Genomic DNA, 23,890 nt, shown 5'->3' on the forward strand with positions numbered 1-23,890 from the left:
CAGAGGGGATTAGGTGCACTTAAGAGATGCATGGAGAAGCACAAAAGGATGTTACTGGGAATAACATGATGGCAAGGAATCTCTCCGCTACACATGGCCATACTGTTTGATAGAGATATTATCATTGAAAACTCTCATCTGAGTCACAGTCACCCACAACAATTGGTGTAAGCCATAGGTCTATTTTCAGTGTTTATAAAAACAGCTCCACTCTTTTACCACCATTGCCCATCGGTATGTAAGTGGAAGGCTATAACATGGCCTATGAATATTCAGCCAAAAATATTACTAAGAAAGAACCAATTCCCATGCAGAGACACAGTACTGAATGAAGGTAAATAATTTTTAACTATCAATCTACATAACTGTGAATCAAACTAGACAGAAAGTGCTAGAGTCAACTTATCTTCAGGGCTGTTTTATATGTAGCCTGTTTCCTTGGGCAACTGTTGTGCATTAGTGAGGAAGAGTTCTGAAGGTCAAATCAGAGGGTCTGGTCAAGGCCTCTGTGACTTGCCAGCTGGCAGTCACGGAACATCCCAGAGCTGTGATGTCTTTATCTCTAATAGGTCTTCCCTGCCCCACAGAGGGTTGTTATGAAGTCCAAGTGAACAAAAACAAAACAAAACAAAAAAACAGTATAGTCGAATACCCTTGAAAGCTATAAAATGTCCTACAATAGTAAGGCAATATTATTTCTCCCCAAGACTTAATAAAGTGGAACATACCTTCTTTGTTAGTTGACTGTAGAAAAAAATTTTGTAAAGTCATATCGCTACTTGCTCTTCCAAAATGGAATTAAATCCCCATTTTGGATATTGAAAGCAAACAGTGCCAATATTTGCTATAGTGGAAGGCTATGAAGGGCAACTGTTCACCTAACCAGTACACCAGAAACCTACTAACTTAGGTGAGATGACCTACAGCTTAAGTTAGGTTACATCTTGCTGTTTGTTTACTATTTCTACTCAACTGAGTTGCTATCTGGGGTGAGGACCAAACTTGTTTCCTCTTTCTATAATCCACAGTGTTTGAAAAAGACACCAGCACATCATGGTTACTCAACTCATAATTCCTGAATGACTTAATTTGACTTTTTTCATATTTCTATAATATTTATAAATGAAATCAGCACCAAATAAAGTAACACACGTATTATACAATATAAATACATAACATAAAAATTAAAGTAAAACAGATAATATCTTGGTAAATCAGATTGTTGTTAAGGCAAAACTCTGCTTTGTACTGTGAAGTACAACCATACAGCAAATTTTTAAAATTACTAAATAAGGATGTGATGAAATTTCCCAAGGAAGAAAATTTTTGAAGGTAACTGATATGAATTTGTCATTTTTAAATATAGGTGTTAATTGTTGGTATCAGCTCACAGTGACATGACCAGACATAGCTGAAAGCCCCACATGTATTATCCACAAACAACTGTCGCCAGTATCACCTTTCATGTGTACAAGAAGAGGTCTAACAGGATTTCCCCCAAAGAAGTGAGATAGTGTCAAGTCTTGATTAAATAATGTTTTTGGAAACTGATGATGTAGGTAAGGAAAAACCATCATTATTGATCAAATTCAATGTTTTCTCTTAAACTTAAGATTTTGCATGGTTTTAAGAATTGACATATTGGCATTTCAACTCTATTTCCCCTTCTACTTCAAGGAGAGGTGACAAAGAGCAGAGAAAGATTAGTGAGTCTCAACAAGTTATCAAATGCAAAAAATTAAGTAATCCATTAATGGCTTAGTTAGGTCCTTATAGGCTTTTTGAAGATATTCATACCTAAAATGGATGTGAATTAGGAAGGAAAATGGGATATGTGTTTCAGAACTAGATTCTAGTAAATCCCTACATATTCTTCAATTTAAACTACCAAACATTTGTTGCAAAGAACACTAGGTTAGGAAAAAATTATGGATAAAGTGATGAATAACAGATAGTTCCTGCCTTCAGATAGTTTGCACTAGGGATAAATATTTTCATCACATGACAAAGAATCTAGAAATAATTAGGGATGTTCATGTGCAATCAAAAATTAAACAATCCAAAGGAATTATTGAGCACTGATTGTATTGATGTAGTTAAAGGTGGTTTGAGTTTTATTTTTTATTTCTTCAAAGTTAAAATGTAAGTTTACTATAGAAAAATAAAGTTGTATTTCACACAGAACTTTAATTCCTAAAATATGGGCATCAAATTCTTTTGAAAAAAAAAAAAAGGAAAATGTTCCTTATTAATAATAGCTACAATTTATGAAACAACTACTCGATGTCAATGCTTATTTGTGTTTGACATATGAGGAAATGTATGTTTTGAGAGGCCAAATTAAACTTCTAAAATATCACAATTAGTGGGAATCAGAGGCAGAATTCAAACATGCTTTTGCATAACCCTCGAGAACTACATAATTTTGCTTGGGATATTGAAAATGCCTGCAAACTAACACACATGTTTTCTGGCTGAAGGAGTCTATGTATTAAAAAAAAAAAAAAAAAGTACTATCTGCTTTGCCTAAAGGAATGTCAATTTAATATTATCAATTCCCAGTGTTCTCCTTGAGGAAATGACGGGGCGGGAGTGGGGACAAGAGTTGATCTTTCTGTGGCATCTCCCATTAAGAATTCATATTCTCCCATTGTCACTTAAATTGGAGATTGTTTCCATTCATGAGACTCCTGAGAGTACATTCCAAAAGCTTTCCCTTCATGGTACCCTAAATCTCTGTGTATACCTGGTTTTCCTTCTAGCTGTTCTCAAAATACTAAAAATACTTTGCATAAAAATGCCCTGATGTTGGTGTCTTGTTTTCCCCTTGGGACACCTAAGCTCTTTATTCTGTATTTCATCCTCTGACTTTTCCCATTTCCCTCCTAAAAAGCAGCATACTTTCTGGACATTTTCGCAACACTTTTATTCTAACTTATCTCTTTTTCACAGACTGAGATTGTAGCATTATTTCTTTTTTCTTTAGCCTTTGAGCCATATTTGTGTCCATTTTACTTGACAAACTTCACAGAGATGAGTTTTTATTTTTTGTGGCAAAAGCTGAGTGACTTTTTTTTAAACATGGTCCTCCACAGAGAATAGAATATTCTAACAGAGCAGTGAAGTTATATCTCACTGCATGTCACACACCAGAAAGAGATGGTGAATGATTATTTTGTTTTTATTACACTAGGGAGTTTTCCTTACATTAAAGAGGAAGATAATTCTTTCTTGAAAGTACTGCTCCATATGAACATTGAACTGTAAAGAGAAAGTAAGTACACATGATAAAGAATATATTGGGATATTTTAAGTTTAGGCATTGACTTTGTTCACTCACAGGTAAAATGAAGACAGCCTGCAAAAAGAGGAACACTAGCAAGAGGTGTAGCAATCCAAATCACATCCAAGATGGACCTCAAAGATCTCTCCAGCATCCACACTCTGTGTTGTCTTCTTCATGGCACCAGGGCTCAAACAATAAAAGTGATGGTTTATCACTTCTGAGATGATAATATGCAACTGGTCTCTGTCTCTTTCTCCTCTATCTTCTACACATGCATGCATCAATGGCTCTGAGGGAAGTCATGATATAGAGTCCTGCATGGCAAGGAGCTAAAGTCTCTGCCAATAGCCACATAAGTGAGCATAGAAGTGAGTCATCCTCTTGTAGCTACGTCTTCAAAGACAGTAGCCCTGCACAATTGTTTGACTATGATCTCATGAGAAACCTTGAACTACAAACACCCAGTGAAACTATTATTGGATTCTTGATCCATAGCAACTTTGAGATAATAAATGGTTATTATTTTAAGTTGATAAGCAGTGTGGTAATTTGTTACAAGGCAGAGAGAGGCAAATACAGTAGCCCAGCCCTTAAAGGGTGCAGTAAGATTAAGGGGTATGGGTATAGGTAAAAGCTTAATCAAACCAGTAAGGACTGGTTTGAAATTAAGGGGTAAGATATAGAAGTATCTGGTTATTGATGATAATGATAGTAAAGAATGTGATACTTACAGTAATTACAGCTATACATAATTATATGTTATGCTTTCTATACATAAGGCCTTATGCTAGGCACATCACCTGTGTTGGCTCATTTAATTCTTATATAAAGCTTTGAAATGAGAATAATGAAAAATCAAGGTCAAGAAAAATACATAAGCTATTCTGAGTCACATATCTGGAAAAGGTAATATTTATTCAATGCCTGGTTTGTCTGATGCAAAAGCCCTAAACCACGCTACTATACAGAGCATATAGGACTGGCTGAGTTAGTGTCAAGAGTGCCAGTAAAGACAAGAACAGTGTCCCACAAACTGAAACAAAATCAAGAAACAAAAGTCAGGTGTGTCGTTACTGAGGAGGCAAAATGGACGTGTAACAGAAGTCATTTTCACAGGTATCATCTAACAAACCTAGACCCACCAACCCTAATAACTACATTTTTCCTCCAAACTTTCACAATCTGTTCACAAAGTATTACCCACAGGTACAGTCTCTTTCATGAACCGAGTGTTGTCACAAAGGAGGCAAATAGGCAACAAATATGATCACCACCGAAGGGTTCCTGGTCGTGTGCCACCCTGGAGCACCGGCTAGGACTATGTTAACCATCACAATTTTGGTTTGCTTCAAAATGAATCCCATGATATTTTTCTGTGCAGCAGTTTAAATTTTTAAAAATGGGAAAAATATATCACCATTTTTGGTTTGTAAGAATATAATTTTCTTTTTCTTTTAATTTTCCTAAAGAAGTCCATTCATGGACCAAGGTTTAAGAGAAGGAAATTGCCAAGTAGTCTTTGCTTCAAGGATGTAGTGTGACAAATCGGTGCCATTCATCATTTAAGACATTTAAAACATGTAGAGCAATAATATATGGATTCAATTTTCTATGGAAATTTTGCAATATTTGCACAACTAACAGCCATTCATTTTTTTAACCACTTGCTGAACGGCAAATATACTGTACTTAGTCCATCAATGAACAGATCATTTTTTTTTTCTTGGTACCAGGGATTGAACCCAGGTGCCCTTAACCACGGAGCAACCTCCACAGCCCTTTCTTATATTTTATTTAGAGACAGTGTCTCTCTGAGTTGCTCAGGGCCTTGCTAAATTGCTGAGGGTGGCTTTGAACTCAAAATCCTCCTGCTTCAGCTTCCTAAGCCACTGGGATTACAGGTATGCGCCACCATGTCTGGCAAGCAAATAATCTTTGAGAGTCTATTAGGTGCTTGTGTTTTTGAAATTTGTATAAAATTTTAATACTTTAATGTCAAGCATTTTTACTTAACATAATGATTGTCAATACCGATAAAGACTAAAAAAGGAATGCTCATTTATACAAAACAAATAAACCCCACCTCAAATAACAATGCAGTTTATTCCAACTGATTTCATGGTGCAGACTACTGAGACTCCCACTTTGTTGACACAGAGAAACAATGAATGGTTTATTTAAAATCAGGAACATAAACCTAAGAGCAAACTATGCTACCTATTAATAAAGTATCTGCCCTCTAATGAGAAATAGCTGAATATTGCCCTTGGTAAATACAGTGTACCTCCAAACTTTAAAAAAAAATGTTGAATAAATGTGCTTTTACTAACAAAGTGACAACAACATACACAATAGTTTGATTTTCTCAGAAGGGGAAGCTTTGTCTCCAGCAACTCAGAGTATTTGACACTGGAAACAATAAAGACTTTCATGTTACTGTCATACATAAAAAAATATTGAACCAGAACTGATCTTAATACCTTGTTCTTTCCCTTTTCAGATTCTATATGCTTTTTAGAAAATAGAAAATCAGATATTTCAAATTGTTGGGCAAATAACTTAATCTACTGGATTTTTTTTCTTTCTGGACAAAAAAAATGACAAATGTTGAGAAAGGTAAAAGGATTCTTTCCTCATGGCATTTCTATTTTAAGGAGAGTATTTTTAAGAAGATAATTGTACCGGGGGGGGGGGGCAGGGGAATGTAAATGTATACACATTTTACAGAAGCTCTGGTTTGAATGTTTGTACCCTTCGAAATTCATGTTAAGATTTAATTTCCATTGTGAGTGTACTGGGAAGTGCAGCCATCAAGATATTTAGGTCGTGAAGGATCCAACCTCATGAATGGAGAATGCAGAAATCCCATGGGAATTGGGGGAATTGGTGACCCATGTACATGCTCTTCCCTCCATTGCATGTGCCCACTCTTTTTTTCACAGTCTTTGCCTTTGCACCGTGTTATTACATAGCAAGAAGGTTCTCACTGGGTGCTGGCAACTTGATATTAGTCTTTCCAGCCTCTAGGACTGTGAGTAAATTAATTTCTGTTCATTAGCACAAAACCAGACTAAGACAATAGATGAGGCCTATCACTAACCTAAGGCTTAGTGTAATGATCCCTACCAAAAGAAATCAGCTCATTTTCCCTAAGGACTGATGAACACATTTCTGTTCTACCACATGCTGGAGGTCTACCCTGCTACAATTTGCTTTGACACAAAAGGGGAGTTACTAGGACAGACCTGATTCTTGCCCAAACTAGAGTTACAGTTCTCACTATGAGCTTTACTAACATGAGTCTTCCTGAAATAGGAAAGCATATGTTCCTGTGGCTGTTTAACATACTTAAATGAAGATGAAATCCAGTGATTTCTTCTCACTTGGATACCCAGATGATTTTAAAAAGGCCTTTTGATAAAGAAACACAGAGCAGTATAGAGGGGGCACATCCAGGCTGGCATATAGCAAGTATTTCTTAATATGTTACATATTGCCCCTTCCCCTGCCATCAGAGAAATTAAGTATTAAGAAATTCAAGTTTTTCAGGAAGGGTTGATTATAAACATTTTGGAAAACAATCATGATACCTAAGTTCTTTTACACTATCCCCATAAGAATTCATTTTCTACTCCTTCAAAGTGATACATACTCACTGAAAATTCATGGATTACAGCATTAAGTCTCAACTCTGAGATAAAACCACAGAGAAAAAAAAAATTTATGAGCTGGGGATGTGGCTCAATGGCAGAGTGCTTGCCTAGCATGCACAAGGCCTGAGTGACCACAAAACAAAAACAACCCCCCCCCCAAAAAATGTTACACTCCTGTGGTAACTCCTCCTACCACTAATACTTCCCATACTCACTCACTGCAGAATTTTCTAGGGCAAAGATTAAGTCATTTATTTCTTTTCTTTCTTTCTTTTTTCTTTTTTTTTTTTAAATAAGAGCATTATAATTACATATAATAGTTGGGTTCGTTTTGACAAAATCACACATGCATGGAATTTGATTTCAGCCCCCTTTGTGCCCTCTTTTCCTTTTCTCTTCCCTCTATTATTCTCCTTCTTTACTGATTTTCCTTTTGCTTATTTATCTTTATCTTTATTTATTTTATCTTTGATTAGTTCTTTCTACTTATACACAAAGGTGAAATTCCATTTGACACCTCTAGTATTCAGCACAGTGGATAGCACATGAGACAGTACCTTCTAGTAGATAATGATCTTCAGAATTCCCCAGATGCATGATTAAGAGGCCAGGGAGATTAGGCATTTGTGGAAAATAACCATAGCAGAGGGAGTCGAAGGGGATACATAGAACTAAAAGGCAAGAATTATAGTATGGGCTTTGGCAACTGGAATCTTTCCCCCAGGACTGTGTTCTCTTGATACTACTGTCCTACTAGACTTCTCTACAGATCAGTGTCTTATTCTTGAATTCACAATGGCTGCCAATCCCAAGTCTACATGACCTTAACAACTTCAGTGTTAACTGCTTTCTAACTGTCAATCTTTTGGTGTCTTAGTACAAGATCCTAAAAGAGAGATTCTAACTGCTAGCACAATCCAGTCCATGATCAGACTGCTTGGTGCCAGGTTTTAGGGCTTGAATTAGCTGTGGACAAGTTTCCAGGATCACAGGGCTATTAGTGTTGCCTTTATCAGTGTCTATTTTAGGGAGAACTTAACAAAATCAAGAAAATGGTATCACCCACTTGAAAACTATTTTCTAAGATTTCTAAGATTTGGCAAATTGACTAGTCCACTATTTGGAAAAAAGAATTTTCAGAAGAATAGACATATTTTTGAAAGTGAAGTTATTTGTATATTAACTGAAAAGAAAAGAATTTAAATTTTAAATGAATAAATTTAAGTACGAAAACCTGGTTGACAAATTTTCTACTTACTATGGTTATGTATCAAATTACTGAATAAATTTAGTGTTATTAAACTAGTAGATTCAGTGGGCCATGAACTCAGGGCATGGAGTAGGAGTTCTAGACTCTTCTCCATGATGTCTGGGGCCTCAGATGGAAGATTCAAGTAGAAGGCTCTCGGTTAGAATCATATGAAGCCTCCTTCATGCGTACATTTGTTGACAGATCTTAAATGTCAGTTGGGTCCCCAGTTCCTCTCTATGTGAGTCTTTCTATGTAACTTCTCTACATAGGCTTATTTGGACCTTTTCAAGCCACAGTGCCTAGGTTCCAAAATCAAGCTTCCTGAGTGAGAGAACAGGTAAAAGTTCTATTGCCTTTTACAACCTTGACTTTAGCATTTTTTCTGAAGCATTCTATTGAACAAAACTGAGTCACAGAGGTTGGCCCACATCCAAGGGAGGGAAACAAGACCCTCAACTCTCAATGGATGAGTTTCAACATCACCTGTAAGAAGGTTATATGGAATGGGATTTATTGGTGTGGCCATTTTGGAAAACATAATCTACTACAACATAAATTAGATATAACGATACATTTTATTATAAAAACATGTCTGTTAAAATCTACAAAGAAACATATTTCTGAATTCTGGCCAAAAGAATATAAAACTTGTACACTAAACTATGTAAGAAATATATTTTAATTAGTCCTTTTTCCTCCAAATGATGTTGTACTTATCCTTTTCATGGTAATTTCTCATCTTTTGCATTTTCTCTAATAAGTTTTTAACTTTGGAAACTTTAAGGCAAGAAGTTTTTTACTAAAATGTTTTTGTGTGATAAACTGTTGCCTAGAAGCATATATAGGAATGACTGCTAATGGATTACTTTGCAATCAGAGATGAGATATAAGATGAACCAACATAAAAATGAATCTTAAGTGATAAACTAACCTATTCTTAGTTAAATTACCCTGGGGTCTATTCTTATTTGCACACCTTGCCCATTTTTAAGACCCACTCCTATTGAAGGTAATCCTAGATGGGGAAAAGAGTTCACCCTCCCTTTATGGAGTTTATTTCTCCTTTACTTCCATGTCACAGAGTTTTTAAAGCTCCTAATTGTTTCTCTATTTTTCAGCTTAATTTTGCTCCTTTACTAAATTCTTACCATGCTGATTGTGGGGGAGGATAGTCAAACCCCTAACACTTTTTTTAAAAACAACACACTTTAACTAGTACATCTTTGAATACAACATAGATATCTGTAAATAATTATTCACACCTTCCCTAATTATAGTTGTATCATTTGAAGAGTAGATAGAAGGAAGTTAGAAGGAAGGAGCTCTGTTTGGTCAAGTAGGAAAGAAAAAAAAATAGATAATGATATCTGCACCAAATTGTCAGTGACAAATATATGAATTAGAAATTCATTTGGGAAAGAAAAATAATTCTGCAATGTTCTGATAAAAGAATTATGACAACCAGAAATTGCCACTGAGAAGAAAGTAGAAGTATCTTCATGGAACTTCATTCAGTCATATGAAACATTTAAGTTAAAGAAGTTGCTGAGTCTTCTGAAAGTTGAAGTCACTTCAGGACCATGGATTCTTTACCGGACAGGCATCACATATGGGCTCATTCTTCTTATGTTCATTCATTCTGTGCAGTTATGTAGACCATTCATAATCTAAAGGGGCACAGAGGTTATTTAATAGTTTTTTAAAGCATCTGTTCAAATGGATCTGTGGCCTTTGATGTGACACTGTGTAGTTTAAGAGAGGGCAGAGTGTGGTTAACCATGTCAATACCTTTTTTCTGCTTCATACTCAGGAACTGAGACTGAATGCTTCTGTCATGATGCCCTTCATTATTCCCTCATCACCTTTTCCTTTTTCACATTCTAGGTCATTCTTGTCAATCCAGTTAGGTGTGATATTGAAATAATGCAGTCATTAAAAAAAAAAGTCTGGAGACAGTTTCCCTCAGTGGTGATCCAAGGCAGAGTGACATGTAGAATCACAAGAACTACCTGAAGTCCTGTCCCAAAGGGCAAATCATCATTCACGTTCACAAATATCACCACAGAGTGAACCTTGAATTTTCTCCATTCCTAGTTCTTTCACCAACACACCTCAAGAGTACAAAGGTTTTCTTCAGTTAAAAATGTTCTTTCTCATTAACACTTACAAGCCAGAGTTGCTGTTTACTTATTAATTTCAATTCTTTCTTTTCCTATTGCCATATTGTGGATTAGCTTCCACACATCCAAGCAAACATTCAACATTTGATTTTTGGGGACTGGCTTATTTCACTCAGCATTATAGTTTCTAGTTCCACCCATTTACCAGCAAATGCCATAATTTCATTCTTCTTTATGGCCATCTAATACTCCATAGTATATAAATACCACATTTTCTCTATCCATTCATCTGCTGAAGGGCATCTAAGTTGGTTCCATATCTGGGTTATTGTGAACTGAGCTGCTATAAATATTCATATGGCTACCACTGTATTATGCTGCTTTTAAATTTTTGGATATGTACTTAGGGGGGGGGATAAGGAGAAACTATTCCTAAAAACTGAAATCTTTGAAATGAGAAATAAAAAGTTATATTTGGAATTTAAATACGACATTTCCAATGTTTTCCAAAACAGTTTTGCTAGCAATGTTTCTGACCTCTGTTCTCAGGAAGGGCACTTACTGCCAGTTGCTCTTATCTTAAATCTGTTTAGCAAGAACAGGCATCGAAAGATAAGAGGCACTGAAACAGGTTCTCTGATGGTGAACTCTTGATTGCTATAGAAAGTGATTAAAAATACATAGCTGGGTAGGTTGGCTTGCTTGTGAAGGGGAAAGGGGGGTGGAGTGGGAGTTCATAGATGCTGTGAAGCAGTCAGGATGGGATATACTCAGGATGTAGTTTACAAAAGAAGATGACATCTGTTTCTTCTATAAAAATTTTTTGGCAAGTTCAAACTTGTTATATGACCTGTCCAAATTTTTGATCATGGTTGATAAAAACTCTGTCCTAGAGCTCATGACAACCAAAAGGATGAGTTGTTTTCTGTAGGTTTGCTGATTTTTATACTCATCAATTTGTAAGAGGACTTTGCCAGTGTCTTAGTATAATGCTATCCATGAAGACTCTATCAGGGGATTATAGTGGAAATGAGTAACTCTTGCCTTACAATAAAGTGCTTTTAATTTGTGAGCTCTTGGGTGTCCTTATAGTGAATTCTATCATATTTTGTGTGCATAAATGTGTGGGGAGCTGTATGAGTGTGTGTTTAGCTTACCTTGTTTTTGTATGGGGTATCCACTATCCTATTACTACCTTGGGATGAGAATGTTAATGTTAGGGTTAATTACTTAATTACTCTCATATAATGACTATAAGTAAAGCCAATACTAGTGAATTTAGTTTGTTCCTTATTTCTAATCTTATTTTCTTTTTCATCAAACAGCATTCTTAACTGCTTTTCATTGTGTCTAGATTTACCACTCACTCACTTACTGCTACAAATTTACTCAACATTCAATGCATGTGAAAAACAAAGTCAAGCGTAAACACTCAATGTAAATAAACATAAAAAATCAAAGAAGTGCCTAGCATGTGTTTGTCCTCCAAGGCCCACTGGAGATACTGAACCAAGATTTGGGGAAAAAACAAAGACCAGTCAGGAAAAAGAACAGTCTCCAATTTACCTCATCACCTTCTTCTTAATCCTTTCTCTTCTATTTTCACTGAATCTATTCACTAGCTGACCTAGTGTAATAACTTTAAACCAATTTCACTTGTTTTCAAAATAAGAAGCTTCTTTGTTGAGTGCTGCTGAAAAAAAGGGGGCGAGTAATTTTGGTAGACTGTTTATATTTCTCTTTCTTCTACAACTTCAATTTAAACTTGGAAAATTTTACAAATATAGCCACATATGGACTGAGATTTGCACATTGGAAATATAGAGCAAATCTAGTTAACAAACTCTGATATTCTAATCTAGCCAATGGACAGATAATGTGAAGAAAGAGCTTTGGGACACCACCTTGGAGTTTTGTTTTTTTTTTTTTTTTTTTCCAAATTGCAGTCACCAGTATTACATAACCTAATAGAATTCACAAATGCAGAACACCAAGTGTGCAATCTTGGGAATCTAATCTTGGGAATTGGATCAATATATATTTAAAAATAAATCTATATTCCTTCCATCTAATGTGAAGTCCATTCCACAGTACCAACCCCTACCCCACATATAAAGAAGAATGAAATATATTTGTTGATTTTTAAGGGAAAAATTTTATTTTGTCTCTTTCAAATGAGTACATGTAAGATACTAAACTAAAAGTTCCTATCAACACTTTGATATAAGACCTTACTTTTCAACTTCCCACTGCTGGGTGATCTGAAATATGAAATTTCCACTGGTGAATCATCAACAAAATGAACTGGTTACCAATGAATTCAAATCTGTTTTTTACTTAAAAGTGAGAATCTATTATTCTGAAGGAGAGAATGACTTTTGAAAATAGTGTAAGAAACAACAGATGACCTGAATGTTGTCTAACCAGTGGTGAGAAAAATTCAACATTCCTAAGAGAATTTATTTCATTGGGAAGGAAGAAAAGAAAGATCAGCAAAGGGAGAATTAAAGTGCTATGATGTATAAAATGCACACATAAACAAAAAGATTCAAAAATAACCATAATATCTTGAGTATTTTTTTGAAAATGATTTTCAATTTTTCCTCAGCTACAAATAAAATTGCTTACTAAAAATGAAAACTGATTTTAAAATGAGGAAGATGTTTTTAGCATCTTCTAATTATCTCTTTGCCTAATTCTTCTATTTGTGTAAGGAAGAAAATAAACTTTATTGATTTAGAAATTCTGAGCAAGTTTGGGAAAAGCTGTATAAGTGAAGGCATTTGGAGCTACTTCTTCAATCTTCTACCAAGAATGAAGGAGAGACAGGGTTATTGTAATACCAACAGTAATTTAGGAATTGAACCTAAATACAAAAAATAAAAAGAAAGAGGAAAGCAGAAACCATCTCATGCCAACGTGGAGGTCACCTTTTTATTTTATCTGGAAATGTGCCACCCATCCCATCACCTTAACATGTCATGAGACAAATGAGAGTTAATTTTAGAAGCAATAGAATGGAACAGGTTTTGGAGTAATAAAATGCTGAATTCATTTTGTACCACATTGCAGTCATAAAATATTAATAAAATGCTTAACCTTTTTGAGTCTCAGTTTCTTTACCTTTAAAATAGGTATGACATAAATATATCATAGAATTACTCTGTGAATGGTCATATATATATATTAATATGACCTGGTATACAGTAGTTACTACTTTTCCTTTTTCCATTGCTTCAAAAGAGAAGAGTTTGATTTGGAAACAAAGACATAATCAAAAGGAAAACCACTGAGGCAAAGAATTCATCCTACACAAGCAACTTTAAATGAACAAATGTTTCCAGGTACATTATTTATTCATTCACATTCTCAGGGAGTTCCCATTATGTTAGCCCATGAGGATCTAAGCACAAGCAGAACAAGTATTGTCCCTTGTAGGGAAGACAGATACAAAAGACACTCTGAGTTATCAAAAAAAAAAAAAATGGCATATTATAACAGATCAGATATAAAAGCACAGAAGAAGGAACAATTAAAAATGCCTGCAGCAAGAAAAGGATTTATATACCAATTCAGTTGGGGTCTTCCTGAATAAGTAGAATAATGCTTCTTAAGGTGTGTTGCCAAAGTAGCAGCAATAGGACCACGAGGGGATGGGTCAACTACTTAGAAATCCAACTCATGGCATCCCGGATGTACTGATCAGAAACAGTAGAGGTGGGGTTCAAGAATACATCTTAGCAAATCCTCCAAGTGATTCTATTGTACCTGAAATATGAGAACCACTGAGGTTCTGCCAAGCAGATAACAATTAAAGATGGGGGCATGTTAGGCAGGACAACATGTTCAGACATCAAGAAATAATTCCATACAACAGTAGTATAGTATGCATGAAGGTAAATGGGTAAATGGGCATTATTCAGTAGCTTGAGGCCAGATTGTGTTTTTATTTACTATGTTAAAGAACTTGGACTATTTTTTTAAGAAATAGGGATTAGGGGTTAGGGGGATTACAGAGAGCCTCATTTCTTTTCCTTTAAAAAATCTGCACAAAAATGGGATATATATATATATATTCATTTTTATTCATATATATGAGTAAAATGTATATTTATTTTATATATATTTATATATATATGAATGAAATATATGTATATTTATATTATATAAAAATATATGTATGTATATATATATATATATATATGAATAAAAATGAAAAAGTCCTATGGAAGTTGTTTGATGAAAGCATTACTGATGTCCTCAAAATATATTCTACTGGAATTAATTCCATATTGTCATTCAAAGTAGCTCTATTTGGGTTCGATCCCCAGCACCGCCAAAAAAAAAAAAAAAAAAAAAAAGTAGCTCTAGTCTAGTGAATGAATGCTACATTTGGAGAGAGGAGCTAGTGAATCCTGGCTGGGTAGCCTGGGAAAAACAATTTAATTTTATTAAACTTCAGTTTTCTCATGTGGAAAAGAAGCAAAAACACATACCAAGTGTTGTGAGAATTAAGAACAGGCATATCAAAGTCATTGTGAACTTTCAAACATATATACATTGCAAGATACTCCTGTTAATAACATAACAAATCTTCTTTTAATTCTTTCAGTGGGGTAAGTGTAAATAAACATATAAAAGGGGAATTCTAACTGCTGGGAAGATAAACACATCAGAAATAATTACCTTTTTCCTATGCCAAAGAATGTCTTGACAGGGTAGGGCTACAAAGCCAAACGGAGGACCAACCAAAACTGAACAGAAGGAAGAACTATCCAAGGGTCAGGGACTCAAAGGGGAAGAGAAAACCCAGATCCTGCTGCTTCTGGCCCAATTTCATGCATGGATATAATTAAGAACTGACAGTTAATGACAGTACATGCAGAACTAGGACAAAATTGGGACACTGCACTAAAGGTAAAAGTCTTTGAGCTGTTCACAGAGATATAAATGAAGATCAGACTAAATGTTGATCCTAGACATAGATAAGAGAAAGTCCTCCAATGAATTACACTCAGACTTCAGGATTAGAAGAGTTTCCAATTTCAGATGCAAAGGAAGAATTTTACCATCAACGAAGCCAAAGGGGAAATGACATTTGAAAACCAACAGATAGAGTTTTTTGCCTTCTCCTGGCTGAGAGCCAGGTGCACAAGCCAAAAGGACAGGATTCAAAGTCAGTTAGAAGCAGAAAGAGTAATTGCAGACATTCTGCCTCCCGCCAAGTTGTGGGTAACAAAAAAACCCTGACTTCTTTGGGGACCTGGCTTCAGCAGTAAAACCCTTGGAAAAAAATCAATGCAAATGAAAATACAGATACAGTGCACAAACATATCAGAATCTGTCAGCCTCCCTACCATAAACGGGAACTTAATCTCCCATTTCTCCCTTTGTATAAATGTACCTTTTAGTTGTGGTAGTTAATGCTGCTGAATCCAAGGCAAGTGCCAAAATACTACAGACAAAGACAAAGCTGAGACGTTGTGTAAACACTGTTGTAGTTTTACTAACTGCATGAGCTAAAGTTTGCAGGTATTTCTGGTGCTACATATAAGCCTTCTGAAATTTTTAAGACTGTTTTTTTCTGATTATAGATGTTGCATGTTTATAGTTGAAAATTTGGAGTATTCAGAAAGTAAGGAAGAAAATGACAATTATGATTTCAGTGGTAGACTTTGCTAACAATTTACCATATTTTTCTGCAGTTTTTGAACATACATCCACATTTTAATCATTTAGCATACAGCATTATACTGTAGGTAATTTTCCATAGTATAAAATGAATACTTAAAAAACATAATTAGAAGGTTTGAATAAAATTCTATGAGTATGTGATATTGTAATTTAAACCTTTCTCTACTGATGAACATTTAGCTTCATTATTAAGAATATTGTGATTAATTTCTTTGTGCATAAACCATTGACTGCATACAAACGGATTTCCTAAACATTAGGTGCAAAATAATAAAAGCCTTTAAACATTTTGTTATATATTTCCTGCTAGTCTTTTCTTCATAGATGTTGAAATTATATTACCTTTCTTTCTATCACACTATTAAAAATTTACTATTAACATTATCTGAATGTTTCATTTAGCATAATTTTAGAATTTTCCCCTAAACATAACAGTCTTTGGAAAAGCACTTTTGTATGATTGAATAGTATTGTATTTCACAGAATAACAATTGTCCACATAACTATATTTTTAATATTAAATAAGAACATTAGTCATGGCATCAATACAAATATTGCTATAATAAACTATAATAACCTGAATACTTTCAGATTTTATATGCATTCTGATTTGAAAAAGAAAAATAAAAGCTGTTAAGGCTATAAAGGATTTATTTCTAAAAATTTTGTCCAAAAGTATGCATATTCTTAAAAGTCATATTAAACAAACTATTCTTTGTAGACCCCAGGTTAGATGTTAGATAAATTAATACAGTATATTTCACACAGGCTCTCATACATAGAAAGGTCTCTTTCTGAGCTATTTATACTCTCAATGTTATTTTCTCCTTTATTCTTGTGGATTGTTTTGTGCTGGATTTAAACCCAGGGTCTCACATATTTTAAGCAAATATGCTTTCAGAGTTACACCTTCAGTGCTTCCCCTCAAGTCTTTATTTGACATCACACTATTAGACCTTTAAATCATCTTATGAAAATTACTTGTGTTAGACAGGCACAGTGGCACATGCCTATAATTCCAGTGACTCCAACAGCTGAGGCAGGAGGAGCACAAATTCAAAGCCAGCCTCAGCAACTCAGCAAGGCTGAGCAATTTAGGAAGATCCTATCTCAAACTAAAAAATAAAAAAGGATCTGGGGATGTGGCTCACTGGGGAAGTGTTCCTGGGTTCAATCCCTGGTATGAAAGAAAAAATTACCTATGGTAATCCCACATATTCTATTTACCAGAAATTAACAATTATTTCAAGTAAATTTTATAGGTGTGCATATTTCAAAACAAATTTCATAGTAAATTTTATATAAGTTCTGTTGAATTCATAACTACATTGGATAAATATGTTAATTTAAGGGAAACTCATCTTTCCTGTGTTTGTGTTTTCCAGGAAGGCAGTGATATACTAAAAAATTTATTAGAAGTTTGCTTTTTAACACTTTCTATATCTACATTACTGCTAGAGATCCAGTAATTAAATGTCCAACATGTTACATAACAACATAAGAGAACCATAAAGTGGCATTACACAATCCCCAGAGAGAAATGGAAAGAACATTTTCAATTTTTGATACAAGTGGTGATTTTTATTTTAAATTTATTATGTTCTTGATCTGAATTCAATAGGTTATCTCAACAAGGACTAACTAATTTACTAGTATATATTAACTACTTTCCCTGTAAACTACTATATTTTTATGCAAGAATTTCACATTACTTTTATGTATATATAGGTCAAATTATCTGCAGATATTGTAGTTACCATAGGGAAAGAGACCTAGATTAGTAGTACTTTTTTCTAAGAAGTCACCAAAACAGAATCCAAACAAGAACTGTGAAGAAAGACAAGTTAGATAACTGAAATGTTTTCAGTGGCTGAGACACTCCTTATGTAGACCATCCTGAAACTCCTATTTAAACTAACAGCCGTTTGACAAATGATGAAAACAAGCAGTATCAATTTTTTAAATTTGACTTCTCATTTTGAGATAATTATAGCTTCATAGACCAGTGTAACAAATAACATAAATCTCACACATCCCTTACCCAGTTGCCCCAATGGAAGCATCTTATAAAACTAAAGTATGATGTCATATTCAGGAGATTGACATTCTTACAGTCAATTCCTCATGTTGCATTTTTATAACCACAACTACCTCCCTCCCTCTGCCATCCTTTACCTAATCCCTGGCAATCACAAATATGTTTGGCATTTCTTTGCTCTTGCTATTTCAGAAACGTTACAAAAATGGAAGTCATATATTTTATAAGCTTTGGTGACTGGCCTTTCTCATTTTCTCACTTGGGGCAATTCTCTCACCACAGGATGATTCATCCTAGTCATTGCATGCATCAATAGCCAGTTCCTTTTTATTTGCATACTCTTCCATGATGTGGATATATCACCATGTGCTTAGCCATCCACTCACTGGAGGACATTAAGGCTGTTTACAGTTAGCAGCAATTATAAATAAAGTTACTAGAATATGAACATTTCTGTACAGGTTTCTGTGTGAACACAGCTTTTCATTTCTCTGGAATAAGGATGAAGCTGGATTATATGGTAGTTATATATTTAGTATTTTCATGAAATCAACAAACTTTTTTCCAGAGTGTCTGTACCATTTTATATTCCCACCAGCAATGTGTGAGTGACCCAGTTTTTCTCCATCATTGATAGCATTTGGTTTTGTCACTCATCTTTTTATTTCAGCCATTCTGATGGGCATGTGATAATATTTCACTGTGGTTTTAATTTATATTTCCCTAAGGTCTAACAATTTTTAATATCTTTTCATGTGCTTATTAACCATCTAGAAATTCTCTTTGGTGAAATATTACCTTATGTGTTTTGCCCACTTATTAAACAGATTTGTAATGGTTTTTGTTTACTGTTGAGTTTGGAAATACTAGTCCTAGGTCAACCATGTGGTTGTAAATATTTTCTCCAAATATGAAGCTTATCTATTCATCCTTTTCCAGGGTCTTTTGGAGGGCAAATGTTTTTTAACTTTATGAAGTACAATCTATCAGTTTTTCTAGACGTAGATTATACATTCTTCTGCCAACCCTAGATCAGGAAGATTTTTCTCTTGTTTTATTCTAAAGGTTTTTGGAGTATCAGATTTTACATTTAAGTCAGTGATATATTTTGAGTTGGATTTTGTGGAAGGTGGAAGACTTTGTTTGTTTGTTTGTTTGTTTTTGTGTCTGCCATTGGAAGTCCAGCACCCATTTACTGGAAACACAATTTTTCTTTTGGGCTTCTGTACCTTTGTCAAAAGTCACTTGAGCATGTATTTATTTAGGTCTATTGGTGAGTTCCCAATGCTATTCCATGTGGTATAAAAGTTCTTCAACTTAATGGTGTTATGTCCTGATAAAACCATTGTAAGTTGATAGTGCATTTATACACCTAACCTACCAAACACCACAGCGTAGCAACCAGTACACAGTAAAATATCAGTTGATACCCCTTGTGATCCCATGGCTGTCTGGGAGCTGCCAATGCTACCACTGCATAGCACCCCTAGGGAAGATTATTTAGGATAGCTCTAGCCTGGGAAAAGAACAAATTTGAATTCAAAGTAAAGTCTCTACTGAATAGACATCTTTTTGCATCATGGAACCATCATAAGTCAGGGACCACCTGTATTAGGTTTGCTTTCAGTTTTTTAAGGACACTGTTCTACCTTATAACATTTTGAGAGTTGACTGAAAACCTGAGTATTTGTATTCCTATGACAGAAAGTCTGTGTTTTTCTTTTTCAAAATCTTTAGAGCAAGGGGAGATACTGGGGGTTGAAATTGATAAAATTATGTTATGTGCTTGTATGCATATGCCACTTCTCTGTAAACTTATTATGCACCAATAAAAAGAATTTTAGGATCTCCTAATTAGCTGTGATATTCTAAAATATCATTAGACTATGTATGTTTGTGGGTCTTTTAAAATGCATTGTTCTCAACATGATTTGTATTCCTTCATTTTGAAGATAAGTGCCTTTTTTCACTCTAGGAAATGTCAAGATTATTGTGTCTCATTTTTCTTTGATTTTTTAGAATTCATATTAAATAAAATTGGACTTCCTAAATTGATTCTTTTCATTTCTTTTCTAATATTTTACTTTGTTTCCTTTTCATTCTGGAAGACATTCTTAAATTTCTTTTTTTGCAAAATTTTGTTAATTATGCTTTAATATTCTATGAATTATTTCTGTATTTTGATTTCTCCATTTTCATATCAGAACATTTTTGTTCTAGAGATTATAATTGCTTTAATATCTCTGAGGATATCAATTTAGATATTTTTAAAATATCCCTTTGATAAATCTCTCCTATTTCCTCTAGAATAATGGTAGCAATCAGTGCTGATTTTGTCTCTCAGGAGATTTGGCAACATCTTTGTCTAAATATTGAGGAATATTTGTCTCATTTTGCACAGTGTGGCATTGCTTGCTACTGGCATCTCCTGGATAGAGGCCAAGAATGTGGCTAAACATCCTACAATATATAAAACACCTCCTCATAACAACAAAAACATATCTAACCCATAAAGTCTATAGTGCAAAGGTTGAGAAATTCTGTCCCAGGATTGTTTACTTTGATTATTTTTTATTTTCTATTACCGGTTTCTGTTGTCCAGTTTATGAATGTTTGGGCTGATTGATGCAAGTTATCAGCAATTTGACCCTTACTTCCCTGACTTTTTCTCCATGATGTGCTTTTCTATAGGTCCTATACGTGAATTCTGTAAACCAGCAAGCATCTCTTCAACTGCCAGAACTGGGTAGTGTTATGCTTGGTCACCAGTTCACACACTATAAAGTGTTGGCCTCACATGAAAATTGTGTAAATTACTCTGAGAAAGTCTTCCGCTTTACTTCTGTGGATAAGTGCTGCAGTTACATGCATGGGGTCGAAAAAGCTCAACCTGAGCCCTTCTGTAGACTTGTAGTCAATCACTTCATTTTGTTTTTTCTGCTTTTTACCTCTGCTGCTTTCTGTACCTGCTGACCTGAACACACAGCCCAACTCCACTTCTCCCTTAACTCCTCAACTTTATCAGATGCCACCTCTGTTTTAGCTCTCAAAACAGTTTTCTTATCATGTTCAGAAATATATTATTTTCTCTACCTTTACTGTAATTTCAATGGAATTCAGGAAGGAAAAGTAGGTACATGTTTAGCTCAGTCCATGAACTTGAACTTAAAAACTTTTTTCAAATTAAGGCTGTGTGGTTAGTAAGTTCTCTTATAAAAGGGTACACCTACAAACTAATTTTAGAAAAGTGGCAGCAATCTATGGGGGGAATAAAAATCTTCTGAGCAATCAATTTAGAATAATGTTATGAAAAGATGCTGAATTTGTACAAGTTGGGAAATGATGCTACTTTTCTAGGCCTAGGCTTCCTGTTTAAAATGAGGGATGGTTGAAGATACCCATAGGGTTTTTTTTTTTTTTTTTTTTTTTTTTGCTTTCATTGTATTATAAGTGAAGACAGTGATAATGTGACCTTATACTTCAACTATTAAACATTTCATTTCATTATATTCTTGTGATATCTATGTAGTTATGTAGTTGTAGTGTGTGGCTAGGCTTTCCCTTTGGAAAAGTATAAAATTGAATAATATGAAAAGTTTTATTGTAATAAACCAATATTCCTGGGTCTACCTTGTGTAAATACAGAGCTTTAGGGTTTCCTTTTATATTCTATGCACATTTTAATGCTTTGCATTAGAAGGAGGTATTAATGTTTGTCTAAAAGGAATTATTAGCAGAGGGAAAGACACAAAATGCTGACAACAGACTTATTAATGATATGGATATATAAAATCTATAGAAAGATCCTAGGTCATCTAATAACTTTATATTTAAACTCTTTTGATAGATTATTGTTGCTGATTGTTTTCCTTTTTGTGGAGAAAAAAAAATTTGTGAGTTTTATCCACTTACAAGGTATAAATATTTGAAAAGTAGTTGGTCTGTTTTGCTGTTTAAATTTAAAAAAAAAATGAAGAAAAAATTGCACTGACCTATACAAGAGAAGACAGTTCAGAATCCTGGAAGCCTCAAAAAGCCCAGCCGACAGTTGTCAGTGTGGCGAAACGCATCGCTGCTCTCAGCAACACACTGCTGGCTTGACGTTCTTTGCAGTCAACAAAAGAAAAAAAAATTGGAAATGGTGAACTTCCAAACTGTCCTAATTCGGAAAATAAAGACAGAAGATTTAACGCTGTATATTATCTTTTCTTCTGCCAAACTGAAAACCCTCCTGTATGACATAGGTAAAACGTGTGACTAATACTGTCAGAAGTTAGGGCTATTGTTCACATACTTAAGCCTTCTAGAACAATATCTAAAAGGCACTTGATTATGAGTTCAAAAATAATAAAAGGATAAAGTTAGTAAAGCTAACTTTATTGAGGTCAACAATCTATCTTTTCGCATGTGTGTGCATATGTAAACATACATATAAATATATGAATGCTAATATTTGTATATGTAATATATATATGTATTCATTATCCTGAAATAGCTAAATACAAATGATTAAAATAATTTTAGTGGAATAATTTCACAACCTACTTGGGAAATATATTCTAACGTGTAGCAACTGTTATTATCAGAACATATATCCTTTGTCTAATCTAAATCCCATACACTGTTATTTTAAATCTATTTCTATCTCCAGTGTGGTTGAGAGCAAGTGGTCAACATCCTCCCTGTAACAATCTCTCACATAGTTGGCTCCCATCATTAAAGACCTTCACAGTCATCTTTCCTCAGGCAAGATGACCAGAAAGTCCTAACTTCTTCTCAGAATACTTATTTTCTAAGACTTGAATCATTTTGAAGATTTGACTTGGATCTGCTCCAATTTCTGGGCCACCCCCTTCATTTCCTCTCAAACATCTCTATGTCCTACTGCTAGCACCTCTGGTAGTGATATTTTCTATGTGTATAGTTAGAAGGCAAACCAGGAACTGGTGCAGCATTCAACTAAGGATTCAATGATTTCCACTCTGTGAATATTCACATCACCCCTAAATATGTGTCCCAAAGTTGGAGAATAAAATCTAAATAATGATAACTGAAAATTAAAATTATCTGATGTATTTATATATAGGGTTGCCTTCTCTCTCCCTTCTGTTCCCCATCATTCCCTGAAGGCCTGAAACCTTTTAAAATAGTTTACATTAAACCTGTCTTTGTCTTGCCTCCTGTGTATGATTGTCATTACTAATTTTGTCTCACAAATTATGGGGCTGTATTACAGGAAAACTGTCTGCTATCTCATTCATCTGGGGGCTGATTTTCTGCCTTCTCTGTAACAGCAAACAGGATGAAACTAGCCAACAGGAGTCCCCACATTATATGGAACATACCAAAGAAAACTGTTCACTGATTAAGTTTTCTTTCCCAAGCAGACCTAGCTCCAAGAAAACATGAATGTCTCTCCTGAGTAATTACCGTGATAGGAAAAGGAGGAAACTATTGTGCAGACATCCAACAGAGAAAAGGCAAAAGCCAAGAGGTGGGACTGTGATTCACTAGACCAAGAATATCTCCATGGAATCCATAGCAGAAAGAAAAGCCACTGCAGTCTGAGTTTCTTGTTTATGGTTAACAGTCTTCTTATAACAGGAAGAGCCAAAAGCTTAGTGACAGGTTTCTCATTGCATTGCCTTTCCAAAGCCTAGAACAGTGGCCCAGAGCAGACATGCAAGTCATTGATGATGCTTCTTTCAAACTTAACCAGCATATTCTTAGAATGTTGCTCCCACTCAGAATACATCTGAGGTCTCACTTTAAAAGATGACTTCAGAATTAGTTGTGGGATATAACATACACATATAACACACATTCAAAGGAATACAATTAATTTAT

General features: G+C 34.6%; 1 protein-coding gene across 1 annotated transcript in view; it reads right to left on the reverse strand.

Moving 5' to 3' along the window:
• Nucleotides 1-23,890, reverse strand: part of Nrg1 (neuregulin 1) — a 1,005,384-nt gene that overhangs the window by 757,554 nt on the left and 223,940 nt on the right.

This window comes from Sciurus carolinensis, chromosome 4 (genome assembly GCF_902686445.1).
Source record: "Sciurus carolinensis chromosome 4, mSciCar1.2, whole genome shotgun sequence".
NCBI classification, from domain to species: domain Eukaryota; kingdom Metazoa; phylum Chordata; class Mammalia; order Rodentia; family Sciuridae; genus Sciurus; species Sciurus carolinensis.